The sequence below is a fragment of the Macaca thibetana genome, chromosome 11 (assembly GCF_024542745.1).
Source record: "Macaca thibetana thibetana isolate TM-01 chromosome 11, ASM2454274v1, whole genome shotgun sequence".
NCBI lineage: Eukaryota > Metazoa > Chordata > Mammalia > Primates > Cercopithecidae > Macaca > Macaca thibetana.
Genome location: NC_065588.1, coordinates 129,344,485 through 129,360,649, shown reverse-complemented (window position 1 = coordinate 129,360,649; position 16,165 = coordinate 129,344,485). Strand labels below are relative to the sequence as shown.

At 43.1% G+C, this 16,165-nt stretch overlaps 1 protein-coding gene across 1 annotated transcript in view; it reads right to left on the bottom strand.

Annotated features, from left to right (window-relative positions):
• Positions 1-16,165, bottom strand: part of ZNF84 (zinc finger protein 84) — a 270,997-nt gene that overhangs the window by 34,707 nt on the left and 220,125 nt on the right. The window lies entirely within an intron of this gene.

Genomic DNA, 16,165 nt, shown 5'->3' with positions numbered 1-16,165 from the left:
ATATTAACCCCTGACCAAAACTACTTGTGTTATCTGTAAATTCCAGATATTGTAGGAGAAAGCACCGTAAAACTTTTTGTTCTGTTAGCTGATGCATGTAGCCCCCAGTCACGTTCCTCACACTTGATTTATCACGACCCTTTCACGTAGACCCCTTAAAGTTGTAAGCTCTTAAAAGGGCTAGAAATTTCTTTTTCGGGGAGCTCAGCTCTTAAGACGTGAGTCTGCCAGCGCTCCCAGCCGAATAAAAAACCTCTTCCTTCTTTAATCTGGTGTCTGAGAAGTTTTGTCTGTGGCTCGTCCTGCTGTACCACATTGGTTAGGACTCCAGCTCAATGCCAGGGAGAAATAATGAGAAAGAGCGATGATCTCAGTGGTTCCTCATTTTAATTATACTGTTCGTAAGGTTCTGCTTGAAGTATGTTTGCTGAGAGGTTTATCATGAGAAAAGGGTGTTGCATTTTATTCTGAGTTTCTTAAGAATTTTATAACAAAGAATTGTTCCAATTTATTGAACATAAACAATTTACTTATATAGTTTATTTTTCTTAAACTATATAAGTACTTATGTTTCATATCACCCTATTTCTACATTATCTGGTTAAAATGGTAAATAAACTTTAATATTGAATTATCTTTGACATTTATTTATAAAGTTGAACTAGCCAGGTGCAGTGGCTCACACCTGTAATCCCAGCACTTTGGGAGGCCAAGGCGGGCAATCATTTGAGGTCAAGAGTTCGAGTCCAGCCTGGTCAACAGAGTGAAACCCCGTCTCTACTAAAAATACAAAAATTAGCCAGGCTGGTGGCAGGTGCCTGTAATCTCAGCTACTTGGGAGGCTGAGGCACAATAATCACTTGAACCTTGAAGGTGGAGGTTGCTGTGAGCTGAAATGATGCCACTGCACTCCAGCTGGGGTGGCAGAGTGAGACTCTGTACCAAAAAAAAAAAAAAAAGTTGAACTGTATGAAGTTGTCCTTTTTGTGGCTTGGTCCAGTCACTCTTCTACATAACAGAACACCTCAAAATTTAGTGACTTATTATTTTAACTTGATTACCTAAAAAAAGAGTGACTTATTGGCCGGGCACGGTGGCTCACGCCTCTAATCCCAGCTCTTTGGGAGGCCAAGGCAGGTGGATCATGAAGTCAGGAGTTCAAGACCAGCCTGCCCAAGATGGTGAAACCCCATGTCTACTAAAAGTACAAAAATTAGCCAAGTATGGTGGCAGGCACCTGTAATCCCAGCTACTCAGGAGGCTGAGAACTGCTTGAACCTGGGAGGAGGTTGCAGTGAGCCAGAATCGTGCCACTGCACTCCAGCCTGGGCAACAGAGTGAGACTCCATCTCAAAAAAAAAAAAAAAAAATAGTGACTTATGATATCTAATAGTTTCCTGGGTCAGGAATTCAAGACAGGCTCAGCTAGGCAGCTTTTTCTAAGGCTAGATCTAGAAGAGAAGGGGCTGGAATGCCTGGGGGTGCTTTACGCATCCCTCACTCTTGATGTAGTCTGTGTGTGACCTAGTTTGGGCTTTCTTACCACAGGGCAGCTCAGGGTCATTGGCTGCCAAGGGGTGCAAGAGTGTGAATTCCAGTGACAAGGTGGAAGCTGCATCACCTTTTACGACCTAGCTCTGGAAGTTACACAGCTTCACCTCTGCTGCATTCTTTTTTGCTTTTTAAAATAGAAACGGGGTTTCACGGTGTTTCCCAGGCTGGTCTCAAACTCCTGGGCTCAAGCAATTTTCCCGCCCTGGCATCCTGAAGCTCTAGGATTACAGGTGTGAGCCACTGCACCGGGCCTATTGCGGCTGCATTCTCTTGGCTACAGGCAAATTACAAGTCAACCCAGGTTCAAGGAGCTGGTGTCGACCTCAACTCTCATGGGAGAAACAGCAGTCACAGTGTAGAAGAGAATGTGCGATAAGAGATACTGTTTTTGCCATGTTTGGAATTACCACGGTCGGCCCTCTCGCTGTAACAATTCACATCCCCCCCACCCCCCGGCAAAGTATAGCCATCTCCTCCCCAAGATCCCAATGTCTCATCTCACTATAATATCAGATTGAAGACCAGGATCTCATCGTCAGACTCTGCTACAGGTGCAGATGGGGCTCTTGAGGATGCAGTTCCTGAGGTGCTATTTCTCCCAATCTGAATGCCTGTGAAATACGAGACAAGTTATTTTCATCTTACACACCCAGGACATAACAGTGGGGCAGACATAGAAAAACTGTTACCAATACTCCTATTCAAAAGTGGGGACAAGGCTGGGCGCGGTGGCTCAAGCCTGTAATCCCAGCACTTTGGGAGGCCGAGACGGGCGGATCACGAGGTCAGGAGATCGAGACCATCCTGGCTAACACGGTGAAACCCCGTCTCTACTAAAAACACAAAAAATTAGCCAGGTGTGGTGGCGGGCACCTGTAGTCCCAGCTACTTGAGAGGCTGAGGCAAAATAATGGCGTGAACCTGGGAGACGGAGCTTGCAGTGAGCCAAGATTCCGCCACTGCACTCCAGCCTGGGCGACAGAGCCAGACTTCCGTCTCAAAAAACAAACAAACAAAACAAAACAAAACAAAAAGTGGGGACAAGAGGAGGCACACAGTAGTCACTGTTCCATAGAAATTCTTAAATCCTACTGGGTACCCATTACCAGTTCGGTGGTTAGGGTTTGGTTCTGCTTTCTTGGACTTCTCCTCCATGGCTCTTTGCTCTACCCTCTGGATCTTAGTTCTGCTGTCTTGAGTCATCCATGGTTTTTCATAAAATGTGACCATGTTTGCAACTGAGTATCCTTCTCAACCTCCTTCCTGAGCAAAAAGGTTGAGAGTTCAAATATCTTTTTTGTAGTTTGTCCATATCTGTCAAGTTAGCATCACTGTTTTTAAAAACGTGTGGGATTTTTATCTATCTATGTACAATCCATCCCATTAGACAAAAGCCATACCCCAAAATGTCTTAATAAGACTTTCTCTACCATGGGCTCTCTGTGGGCCTTGTGTGGGACCTCACCTTTAAAATTCTTGGCAGTTCTGTTGCTTATGAGAGAGGGTTCACAGAAGCATTCCCTCGAGTCCTTAGAAGTTCTTTTTGTTTATTCATTGAAGGGGGTAAGGAGATACCACATTAGACATTTCTGGAATCTTACACAAGGGTACTATAGCCAGTCTTGGATTGTGTCTTTTCCCTGAGGAGCTTTCTTACTTTGAGAATGCTTTACAAGCTGAAAAGACTGTTCTGGGCCATTTATTTCCCCCATGGAATGGTTCATTTCTTAGTTCTCTTTCCTCTCTCATTTTATTATAAGCAATGAAAAACCAGGTAGCATCCTGAACCCTGGGTCTAGAGAACACTTAGCTCTATCACTGAAGTGATGAGGTACACTTTCTATTTTCAATTTACATTAAGTGACAGTGTTGATAAACATCGTCACTACATTAAAAAGTCTCATTTTCTCCATGTTTCAATAATGCTTTCCTGTGTTCCTTCAAGCCCTCACCAGCAACCTCCTTGATGATTTTTAGACTCTGCTAATACCATCCCCAAAGCTCACTGAGTTTTACTGACATTTTACTCAAGGGCCTTTCAGATTCTGCTCATAATCCAGTGCCCAGGCCAGTGATGCATGTGAGTAGCACCCCACTTCCAAAACGATATTCCAATCCCTGCTGTGGTCTAAAACGTCACCTCAAAACATTATAGCACAAATGGCAACAAAGACGTTATTATCTCTGATGGTGTCTGTCTGTCAGGGATTCAGGAGAGGTTTGACTGAGCACTTCTGGGTCAGGATCTCTCATGGAGCCGGAAAGGCATGGAACGGGAGCATAAGGGGCTGGACAAGCATCTCTTTCTTTTTATGTCATCTCAGAGCCTCTCTGTGTGGTTTCTCTATATGGACTATTTGAGATTTCCTCCTAGCACTGCAGCTTCAAGGACTGCTTACGTGGCAAATGAAGGATCTCTGAAATCAAGGCAGAAGCCGTATTCCTTTTTATATCCTGCAAAGTCTTACATGATCACTTCCTCCACACTCTTTTGGCTACAAGTGAGTCACAAGCCAACAAAACTCAAAGGATGGGGCAAGACTATCAGTGGGAGGAGCGGCAAGATGACACTGTAGGAGAGGAGACGAGATGGCAGCTACTGTCATAGCCCATCAGTGGGAGGAGCGGCAAGATGACACTGTAGGAAAGGAGATGAGATGGCAGCTACTGTCATAGCCTGCCTCAGAAAACAAAATCTGCCACATATGTAAAACATGGTTGATTATTGTAATTTCCTATGGGTCAACCTTATATACAAATGTATGGAGAAAGAGACCTGGATTTCATTTACTCAGAAAATTTTCATGTATTAGATTGACCTGTATTTCTTTCTTCTACTGTCTCTATCCTGATTTGGTGTAAAGGTTATAAAAGAATTTCTAGGTGAATTTGGAAGACATATATATTTATCTCTTCTAAATTTATATATATAATATAAAATATGTAAATTTATATATATTATAATATATATTATACATAAAAAGTTTTGTTTTTGGTTTTTGAGACGGAGGCTCACTCTGTCGCCCACGCTGGAGTGCAATGGGGCGATCTTGGCTCACTGCAAGCTCCGCCACCTGGGTTCACGCCATTCCCCTGCCTCAGCCTCTCGAGTAGCTGGGACTACAGGCGCCCGCCACCTCGCCCAGCTAATTTTTTGTATTTTTAGTAGAGACAGGGTTTCACCATGTTAGCCAGGATGGTCTCAATCTCCTGACCTCGTGATCCACCTGCCTCGGCCTCCCAAAGTGCTGGGATTACAGGCGTGAGCCCCCGCGCCCAGCGGAAGTAATCAATATTTTAAAAAATTTCTAATACCGCTTACATAACCTAATGATAATCAAGTCCTCAATGTTTGTGAACATTTTATTGGACATTCATCTGGGCTTGCTATATTTCATTGAGGGAAGCTTTTGATACTCCAATTTTCTTATTTATTGTTGATTTTATTCAGTCTTGCTTTTTCTGCTTGGTCAGTTTTGATAATGTGCAATATTCTAAAAAATTGAAAATTTTGTTATCTGTTTTTATATTGATTGGCTTATAGTCATCCTTAGTATCCTCCTAAAATTTTTTAAAATTTAGAAATGACTCCATACAACATGAAATTTTAAAGAGTAATACAGAATTTACACAATGATAATGAATTTGTAAATATTCTTTACCAAAATTCCTCAAATTTTTACCATGTTAGCTTTCTCTATAAACAAACTTTTTTTTATTTTTATTTTTTTTTTTTTTAGACAGAGTTTCACTCTGTCACGGAGTGCAGTGGTGTGATCCCGGCTCACTGCAACCTCTGCCTCCCGGGTTCACCCCATTCTCCTGCCTCAGCCTCCCAAGTATCTGGGATTACAGGTGCCCGCCACCACACCCGGGTAATTTTTGTATTTTTAGTAGAGATGGGGGTTTCACCATGTTGGCCAGCCTGGTCTCAAACTCCCAACCTCAGGTGATCCGCTTGCCTCAGCCTCCCAAAATGCTGGGATTACAGACGTGAGCCACCGTGCCCATCCAAATAAATGTTTTTCTTGAAATGTATGAGCATTGGCAGGGCACAGTGGCTCACATCTATAATCCCAGCACTTTGGGAGGCCGAGGCAGGTGGATCACCTGAGGTCAGGAGTTCAAGACCAGCCTGGTCAACATGGTGAAAACCCGTCTCTACTAAAAATACAAAAACTAGCCGGGCGTGGTGGTGGGTGCCTGTAATCCCAGCTACTCAGGAGGCTGAGGCAGGAGAATCACTTGAACCCGGGAGGCAGAGGTTGCAGTGAGCCAACAGGGTGCCACTGCACTTCAGTCTCAGTGAGAGTGAGACTCTGTCTCAAAAAAAAAAAAAAAAGAAATGTATGAGCATGGGTTGGAGGCATAATTTCTCGACATCCCTAAACACCTCAGTGGTGAAACAGTGTCCCTCCCCAACTCAAAGAGATATGTTGGGGTCCTAATTTCCATACCTCAGAGTGACGCCTTATTTGGAGTGTCTTTACAGAGGTAATAATGTTAAAATGAGGACTTCAGAGTCATTATGACTGATGTCCCTATAAAAAGGGGAAGTTTGGACAGAGATATGCACATATAGAGGGGAGATTATGTGATGAGACATAGTGAGAAGACAGCCATCTACAAGCCGAGAGGAGCCTGGAACAGATCCTTCCCTCAGAGCCCTCAGAAGGAACCAAACCTGTTAATGCCTTGATTTCCAACATGTAGCCTCCAGAACAGTAAGACAATGTGTCTGTGTTGTTTAAGCCATCCAGTTTGTGGTTGTTACGACACCCCTACACAACTTACACAATTGTTGTTATACTGAAAGTGAGATATTAAGTCTCCAACTAGTATTGTTGAGTTGTCCATTTCTCTCTTCATTTCTGTCAGATTTTGCTTGATGTATTTTGGTGCTCTGTTATTAGGTACATATATGTTTACAATTGCTATATATTTTTTGCCTTTTTTATTGAGGCAAAATTATATAAATAAAATGTAAATATATATCATCATTACCATTTTTAAGTGTACAGTTTAGCAATAATAAATACATTCATATTTTTCCCTTTCATCCCTCCCTCTCTTCCCAGCTTCTGGTAACCCTTATCTTCATGAGGTCCACTTTTTTAGCTTCCAAATATGAGTGACAACATGCAATATTTGTCTTTCTGTGCTTGGCTTATTTCACTTAATATAATGGCTTTCAGTTCCATCCCAGTTGGTGCAAATGATAGGATTTTATTATTTTTTTATGACTGAATAGTCATATTGACTGTATTTTTATATATCACATTTTCTTTATTCATCTGTTGATGCGCTCTTATGTTGATTTCTTTTTTTTTTTTTTTTTTGAGACGGAGCTTCACTCTGTTGCCCAGGCTTGACTGCCGTGATGCAATCTCAACTCACTGCAAACCTCCGCCTCCCAGGTTCAAGTGATTCTCCTGCCTCAGCCTCCTGAGTAGCTGGGACTACAGGTGTCCGCCACTACACCCAGTACTTTTTGTATTTTTAGTAGAGACAGGGTTTCACCATGCTGGCCAAGCTGGTCTTGAACTCCTGACCTCAAGTGATCCACCCGCCTTGGCCTTCCAAAGTGCTGGAATTACAGGCGAGACACTGCGCCCGGCCTGACTTCGTATTTTTGGCTCTTGTGGATAGTGCCGCAGGAAATGTGGGAGTGCAGGTGTCCCTTTGATGTACTGATTTCCTCTCTTTTGGATATCTACCCAGTAGTGGGGTTGCTGGATCATATGACAGTTCTATTTTCAGTTTTTCTGAGGAGCCTCCATACTGTTCTCCATAGTGGCTGTGCTAATTTACACTCCCACCAACAGTGTACAAGGGCTGCCCGTCTTCCATATCCTCACCAGCGCCTGTTCTTTCCTGTGTTTCTGATACAAGCCATTTTAACTGAAGAGGGATGATATCTGATTGTAGTTTTAATCTGCATTTCTCTGATAATTAGTGATACTGAGCATTTTTTCATATACCTGTTAGACATTTGCATGTCTTCTCTGTTCAGATCTTTTGCCTACTTTAAAATTGGATTTGGAGTTTGGGGGATTTTTTTGTTATTTTTGTTTTTGCTATAGAGTTGTTTGAGCTCCTTGTATATTCTAGTAATTAGCCCCTTGTCAAATGGATAGCGTGCAAATATTTTCTCCCAATTTGTGGGTTGTCTCTTTATTTTGTCGTTTCCTCAGCAGTATGGAAGCTTCCTCCCTTGATGTAATCCCAATTGTCTATTTACAATTGTTACATCTTCTTGATGACTTATCTTTATAAAATACCTCTCTTTATCTCTAGTAAAACTTTTATTTTAAACTTTATTATGTTGGATATTAGAAAGCCACTGGAGATTTACTATGGTTGCTGTTTGCATTTTATATCTTTTTCAATCCTTTACTTCTAATCCAATTGTATCTTTGAGTATGTACGTATGTCTCCTACACACGGATTTTTTTATCATCACTTTGACAATCTGTATCTTTTGACAGTTTAATCCATTCACACTTAATGTTATTACTGGCCAGGTGCGCTGGCTCATGCCTATAATCTTGGTGCTTTGAGAGGCCAGAATGGGAGGATTGCTTGAGCCCTGGAGCTTGAGACCCTATCTCTATAAATAAAATAAAATAGCCAGGCATGGTGGTATGCACCTGTAGTCCCACCTACTATGGAGGCTGAGGTGGGAGAATTGCTTGAAGCCAAGAGTTCAAGGCTGCAATGAGCTGTGATCATACAACTGCACTCCAGCCTGGGCAACAGAGCAAGACCCTCTTTTAAAAAAGTTATTATTGATATAGTTAGATTTACATAAGCTGCTTTCCCTTTTGTATTTTATGTCTCACATATTTTTTATTCATCTATTTCTCCTTCACTTTTGTCTTTGCCTTAAGTGCATATTTTCTAATGTAATATTTTATTTCTTTAATTATTCCTTACAATATTTTTGCAGTAATTTCCTTAGTGTTCATTCTAGGGCGTGTTAAATACACACTAACTTATCAGAGTCTACTTCAGATTTATACTACCTTAATTCCAATAAGATTTTTATAAACCCATTATTCCTATATAGCTCTAGCTCCCACCCCCACTTTTGTGCTGGTATTGTTATATACATGTTACAAATGCAACAACACATTGTTATAAATATTGCTTTATATATTTTATTTAAAGAAGCTGAGAGAAGAATGAAGAGAAAGTATATATTGACAGCTTTTGTTACAGTAGCCTATTTATTTCCTATTTCTGGTTCTCTCAGCTTATTCTTGTGGCTTTGCCTCCAGAGCCATTTCCTTACCCCAACATGACTTTTCTCCCACCCTCCTCCTTTGTGGTGTTATTGGCAGACATATTACACTTCTGTATGTTATAATCCAAACAGTATTGCATATTGTTTTATATAATTGCTTTTTTTTTTTTTTTTTTTTTTTTTTTGAGACGGAGTCTCGCTCTGTCGCCCAGGCTGGAGTGCAGTGGCGCGATCTCAGCTCACTGCAAGCTCTGCCTCCCAGGTTCGCGCCATTCTCCTGCCTCAGCCTCCCGAGTAGCTGGGACTACAGGTGCCCGCCACCTCGCCCGGCTAGTTTTTGTATTTTTAGCAGAGACGGGGTTTCACCGTGTTGGCCAGGATGGTCTTGATCTTCTGACCTCGTGTTTCGCCTGCCTCGGCCTCCCAAAGTGCTGAGATTACAGGCGTGAGCCACCACGCCTGATCTATAATAACTGTTAATCAGTTATTAATAAAATAAAAAATCTGCACTTGTACTATCTTTTATTATTACATAACTACCCTTTACTGGTGCTCTTTTTCTGTGGAAACAAATTACTGCCTGGGGTCATTCCTCAGACTGTTGCTCTTCAGTCTCCAAACTGATCACTGGAAATGATGTTAAGTGGGGCTGATCCCATTCCCACTCTTGGCTCTTGTACGTGTGTGTACTCCCTATTGAGTAATCACTACCAGATAAAAGTCGGATTCCAGGACTGCATCTTGGAGGACGGTGCCCTATGCTTGTCAAGTACTGTCACTAAGCTGGTACTTCAACCCACCTTCAGCAGGTCATCCGATGCTGTCACACCAGCAGCTTCTAGGTGGTGAGGTAAGCATAAGGTGTGAGCAACAGATCCCTTGGTTATGGGACCACCACTGCACCTTACCTGTGGTGAAGTGGGTCTCCTTGTCTAATGCCCTGTCATGTGGGATAATCAGAATCTCTACTCTCCTAAAAATTATTAAATAGACTTCTTCCATTGTTACATACTATTATTTTCTGGGGTTTATTTCCATATTTTTGTACCACCAAATTACATCTTATAATTTTTAAGTCTGTTTAGATTTGGCCAAGCATGACTTTTTATTTTTTTGACTTATGTTTCCAACTTTCTTAGTATTCAATATTTTGTTTAAAATGACATTATTTCACCGTGGTTTGTGAATAACCCTTCTATTCTAAGTAGATGTTTTCTTTCAGCACATTGAAGACATTCTTTTACTGTCTTCTGATGTTTACTGCTGCTATTGAGAAATCAACCTAAGCATGTAAAATTGGAAAAGGGCAACTCAATGATAAAATATCAGACTTTCAACTAATATTCCCATCCTTACAACCTCCATGATGATATCTGATAACATATTACAAATACAAACAGAATTTTTTTTCTTCCTTTCTGAGACAAGGTCTTCCTCTGTCACCCAGGCTGGAGTGCAGTGGCACAAATATGGCTTACTGCAGCCTCAACCTCCTGGGCTCAAGCAATCCTCTGACCTCAGTCTCCAGAGTAGCTGGGACCACAGCCATAATCCACCATGCCTGGGTATTTTTTTTTTTTTTTTTTTAGAGCTAGGGTCTTGCTTTGTTGTCCAGACGGGTCTCAAATTCTTGAGCTCAAGTGATCCTCCTGCCTCCCAAAGTGTTGGGATTATAGGGATAAGCCACTGCACCCAGCCAGAGTAGGGCTGATTTTAAATTTCATACTTGGGCCCCAAAGTGAGCTGTTATTTTCCTTATACTGTAATGCTCTAAAAAAAAAAAAAAAAAAAAAAAAAAAGCGCAGCTAAATTGTTTTTAAAAATTAAGGTTGCCCTGGCCAGGTATGGTGGCTCACGCCAGTAATCCCAGCACTTTGGGAGGCCGAGGTGGGTGGATCACCTGAGGTCAGGAGTTCATGACCAGCCTGGCCAAAATGGTGAAACCCCATCTCTACTAAAAATACAAAAATTAGCCGGGCGTGGTGGCGCGTGCCTGTAATCTCAGCTACTCAGGAGGCTGAGGCAGGAGAATCACCTGAACCCCAGAGGCGGAAGTTGCAGTGGGCCAAGATCACGCCACTGTACTCCAGCATGGGCGACAGAGTGAGACTCTGTCTCAAAAAAAAAAAAAAAAAAAAAAATTACCCCTACACTTTTTCACAATAAACCTTAAATCTTCAAGACACTCACAAAACCAAAAGTCACTTCCTTCTCCCAACACTTACCCCCAAAATACATGGCAGACTTAGTTCAGACTTCTATTAAAGAGTTAAAAATTCCATCAATAAACATCCAGCATGAATTTCTAAATAAATGTCTGCTTGAAGCACTTCTATTTGCCAGTAGAAGTAATATATTCAACTGTCTCAGGTCAAGAGTTCCTTTTGGCCTCCAGCCTGATCTCAGACTGGACTTTCCTCTTTGGGAACTCCTCTGCCCTCTACTCAAGACTGTCCTCTCGGCTGCTTTTGGCTTTTCAGCATCATTGACATTTGTCTTCTTTACTATTATTATATAGCTTGTTTATGTCTTTATTTATTTATTTATTTATTTTTTTTTTTTTGAGACGGAGTCTTGGTCTGTCGCCCAGGCTGGGGTGCAGTGGCACAATCTCGGCTCACTGCAACCTCCACCTCCTGGGTTCACGCCATTCTCCTGCCTCAGCCTCCCGAGCAGCTGGGACTATAGGCGCTCGCCACTACGCCCGGCTAATTTTTTGTATTCTTTAGTAGAGACGGGGTTTCACTGTGTTAGCCAGGATGGTCTCGATGTCCTGACCTTGTGATCCGCCCGCCTCGGCCTCCCAAAGTGCTGGGATTACAGGCGTGAGCCACCGCGCCCGGCCTATGTCTTTATTTTTACTTTTTACAGAGACGAGGTCTTGCCCTGTCATCCAGGGTGGAATACAATCATGGCTGACTGCGTTCTCCACCTCCCGGGCTGAAGCAATCCTCCTGCCTCAGCCTCCCAAGTAGCTGGGACTATAGGCAAGCATCTTTTTTTAGTTCTTCTTTCTTATTCTTTTGCCACAAGTTGATCATTGAGGCCCGTGCAAGTGAAGATATAGACACGTGCCACAGTTAAGACTGCGCCATATACACAGTACATGTGTCTTTGTTTTTTTCCTTTTTTTTTTGAGACGGAGTCTCACTCTGTCACCGAAGGTGGAGTGTAGTGGCGTGATTTCTGCTCACTGAAACCTCCGCCTCCCGGGTTCAAGCGATTCTCCTGCCTCAGCCTCCCGAGTAGCTGGGATTACAGGCGCCCGCCACCATGCCTGGCTAATTTTTGTATTTTTAGTTGAAACGGGATTTCACCATATTGGCCAGGCTGGTCTCGAACTCCCAACCTTGTGATCTGCCCACCTCGGCCTCTCAAAGTGCTGGGATTACAGGCGTGAGCCATTGCTCCTGGCCGTGATTTTCATAAACACCATTTACATGATGTAAAAGCAGTGGCCCCAGGAGAACGGGACAGCATTCCACAACAGTCAGTTATCCCACAGCAATGGGGAACCTCTGGGTTTCAACAATGCCCTTCAGTATTTCAAATAATACTTGCAAGTCCCTAGTCCTTATACCACTTTAAGTTACAGGTTCTTTTACTTGCATTTAAAAGCATTCTTATATATTACAGGTGGTGGCTCACGCCTGTAATACCAGCACTTTAAGAGGCTGAGGTGGGGAGATCACTTAAGGTCAGGAGTTCGAGACCAGCCTGGCCAACATGGTGAAAACCCACCTCTACTGAAAAAACAAAACTTAGCTGGGTATAGTGACGCACACCTGTAGTCCCAGCTACTCGGAAGGGTGAGGCATGAGAATCGCTCAAGCCTGGGAGGCAGAGGATGCAGGGAGCTATGATCGCACCACTGCATTCCAGCCTGGGTGACACAGCAAGACTCTCTCTCAAAAAAGACTAAGGACTTTTTTTAATACTAAATTTGGAAGAAAGTAGTTCCAGGGTTGGATCGCAATTCAATTATTTTCAAAAAGCCAGGATTTTGCCACCTCTAGTGCTATTCCTAGTGAGATGTTTCCTATTTTGATCACAAACCAATCACATCATCACACACCAATGTAAAACAAATGGGAAAGCGAGTTTGCATGCAATCAAGGAATACCATTCCTGGAAAATAACCAGCAGACTTTCGTTATATGTTATTGGCAGGGCCTCAGACACATGACTCCTAAACTAATCAGTAGCAGAGGGAAATGAGGTTTCCACCCTCCCTGTGGACAGTACTACCTTGATACCAAATAAATGTGGATTTCTTACCAAGGCAAAGATACTCTGGTAGCCAATGATTACCACAGAACATGGTTAGTAACTGTCCACTCCTCTGCTTTTCTGAGCCACTATTCAGTGAAGCTTTCCCTGAGGGAGTCCTGTACAGGCGAGTGGAAGTGTTCACCCTGATACCGTCTGGCTTTGCCCACGCCAGCACCAAATTATCCCAAGCGCAGAACTAGTTTTTACGTGAATTTGATAGTTTGAATGTTGCTGAACTTGCAGATGGGATTTGGGACCTTAAAACTGAGCATGTTGCAAACACAAAAAACACTTTGCACGCAGTCCCCAGTACAAGCTTCCGCATCCCTTCCTTCTGTTGGCGGGTAGACTTTCCCTACTTTGTCCTTTTGCTATGGGTGCTGTCCACTGATGCTCTGCCGTTAATGCAGAATTTGCAGTCCACAAGTCTTAAAGTTGAAATCTCGCACACACTGTTAAAATGTGGTCTGGTCTGCAAGCTAGTAGCAGTCTATATGAATTTACCAACTATAAACAGGCACGTGACATGGTCATGGCATCAGAGGCAGAGTGGGCTCTTCGCCTTGTGAGAGTACAGACCCGTTAAGGAATTGCTGTATTTGTGTGGTGAGTTACATGGGCACAAACTGCCTACCAGAGCAGCACTGGACTATGATGTCCTGGGAAACAACCACTGGAGAAGATTCAATGGTCCACATTCCTTGGATCAGAACTCCGACTTGGCTCATCAGATCACAGTATTATGATCTGATATGTGAGGTCGGAGCTAGTATTCAACAGCCTCTGAAGCTACTTGGGTTATGAGTATAGCACCCTAAAAATGACAGGAAATAGGTTCACATTATATTCTTTCTTCAACAGTATATGGCCTATGGCTAATTCAAGGAACATGGGCTCTTTGAAGCAAGTATGCAAGTTGGGCTGGGGGCCATGGCACTCATGTTGCCTGTTACATCAGATGCTTCGATTTTACAGAAAAATCCTTAAATGGGTTGAATTCCATTCTTAGAGTTCACAATTAACAATCAACTGGAGACCTCATTACCATGCCCACCCTACCACCCTACACTAATCAAACCAACCTAGTTTAGTTGTTAAGGGCCATTACCAGTCTTCTGAAAGAACAGTATCCTCCAAGAGATGATGGATTTGATTAACAGATGCTCTCACCCACATTCCCGGCCTAGGGAGAGCAGCTACTACTTTCTTCTTTTTGAGACGGAGTCTCGCTCTGTCACCCAGGCTGGAGTGCAGTGGCACGATCTCAGCTCACTGCAAGCTCCGCCTCCCGGGTTCACACCATTCTGCTGCCTCAGCCTCCCAAGTAGCTGGCACTACAAGTGCCCACCACCACACCTGGCTAATTTTTTGTGTTTTTGGTAGAGACAGGGTTTCACCGTGCTAGCCAGGCTGGTCTTGATCTCCTGACCTCATGACCCACCCGCCTTGGCCTCCCAAAGTGCTGGGATTACAGGGGTGATCCACCACGCCCAGCCAGCAGCTACTACTTTCAATAACACATTTGTGTTGGGTCTTGGTGGAGGGAGAAGGCTTAGGGTCTTAGGAACACATAGTGGATTCAATCCCAGCATGTCACAAAGCATTACCATTCTTTCTTCTAGATTATGGCAAAGTTCCTGACATTTGTTCTTCCCCTTGCCATGAGCCAGTGTTGGATCTGGTCTTGCCCTAGCTGCTGCAGCTAACTTTTAAAACCATCATCATGGCCAGGTGTGGTGGCTCATGCCTGTAATTCCAGAACTTTGGGAGGCCAAGACAGGTGGATCACCTGAGGTCAGGAATTCAAGACCAGCCTGGCCAACATGGTAAAACCCCATCTCTACTAAAAATACAAAAATTAGCCGGGTATGGTGGCATGAGCCTTGTAATCCCAGTTACTCGAGAGGCTGAGGCAGGAGAATCACTTGAACCCAGGAGGCGGAGCTTGCAGTGAGCCAAGATGGTGCCATTCATTCCAGCCTGGGCGACTGAGTGAGACTCCGTCTCAAAAAAAAAAAAAAACAAAAAACAAAACCATCATCACTGCTGGGTGTCAGCGCACCAAGTATATGCTGTAAGTAACTGCCCTCACTGAACACCCTCAAAGGATTTCACAAATATCTACCCGCTCCCCCGACTTTTTTTCTGAGACAGGGTCTCCCTGTTGCCCAGACTGGAGTGCAGTGCAGCTCACTGCACCCCTGACCTCAAGCAATCCTCCTGCCTCAACCTCCTGAGGAGCCGGGATTGCAGGTGTGCACCACTGTACCCAGCTTTTAAAAAACTTTTGTAGACAGGGTTTTGTCACGTTGCCTTGGGTTTTGTCATGTTGAGAAGTTTGGATATATTACTCATTCCTGCAATGCTCTATGAATTCTACCTATTCCCTAAATGAGCAATCCCATCCCAGGGCATGTTCAGTGTAGATTCTTGTTACCAAACTGGTAAAAATAAGCCATGGGGAATTGGTAGAATAAGTTTCCTCCTGCAAGGCAAATTCCACATTTTCCCAGAAAAGGGAAGGGGTTCTATTTATATCAGGAGGTGGCAGGTTTTTTATACCTCAGCTACTCAACTGTGCCATTGCTGTGCAAAAGCAGTCAAATAATACACAAATATATTTAGCCATGTTCTAACAACAGTTATTTATGGACACTCAAGTTTGAATTTTATATATTGCCAACATCTAGTCTATATCCTTAAATGAAGCACCTGCAGTGCAAAGTACATCAGAAGAGTTTGCTAGGCCGAGTCCTCAGGTTCTTCCCAGATATTCCTATTCAAATTATCAAGGGATAACTTTTTTTTGGCGGGGGGTAAGCGGAGAATATGGATAACTTTTTCAATGCATGTTTACATTAAGGAATTTAGTAAACATTTGAGGTGAACTGACTTTAATTCACCAAGCCAAATATACTATTTGATTCCCACCATCTCACTCCCACAGCTGTAAGAAACTTTTACAGCAATGTCAAAATTGCTGAGTCTGACACTCCAACCTGAGATGAGATTTCAGGGCTTCAGGCCTGGCATTCTTATGATCTAAGATCTAGCACGATCAAAATCAGCCATCTCTGTCCCATCTCAGATTTT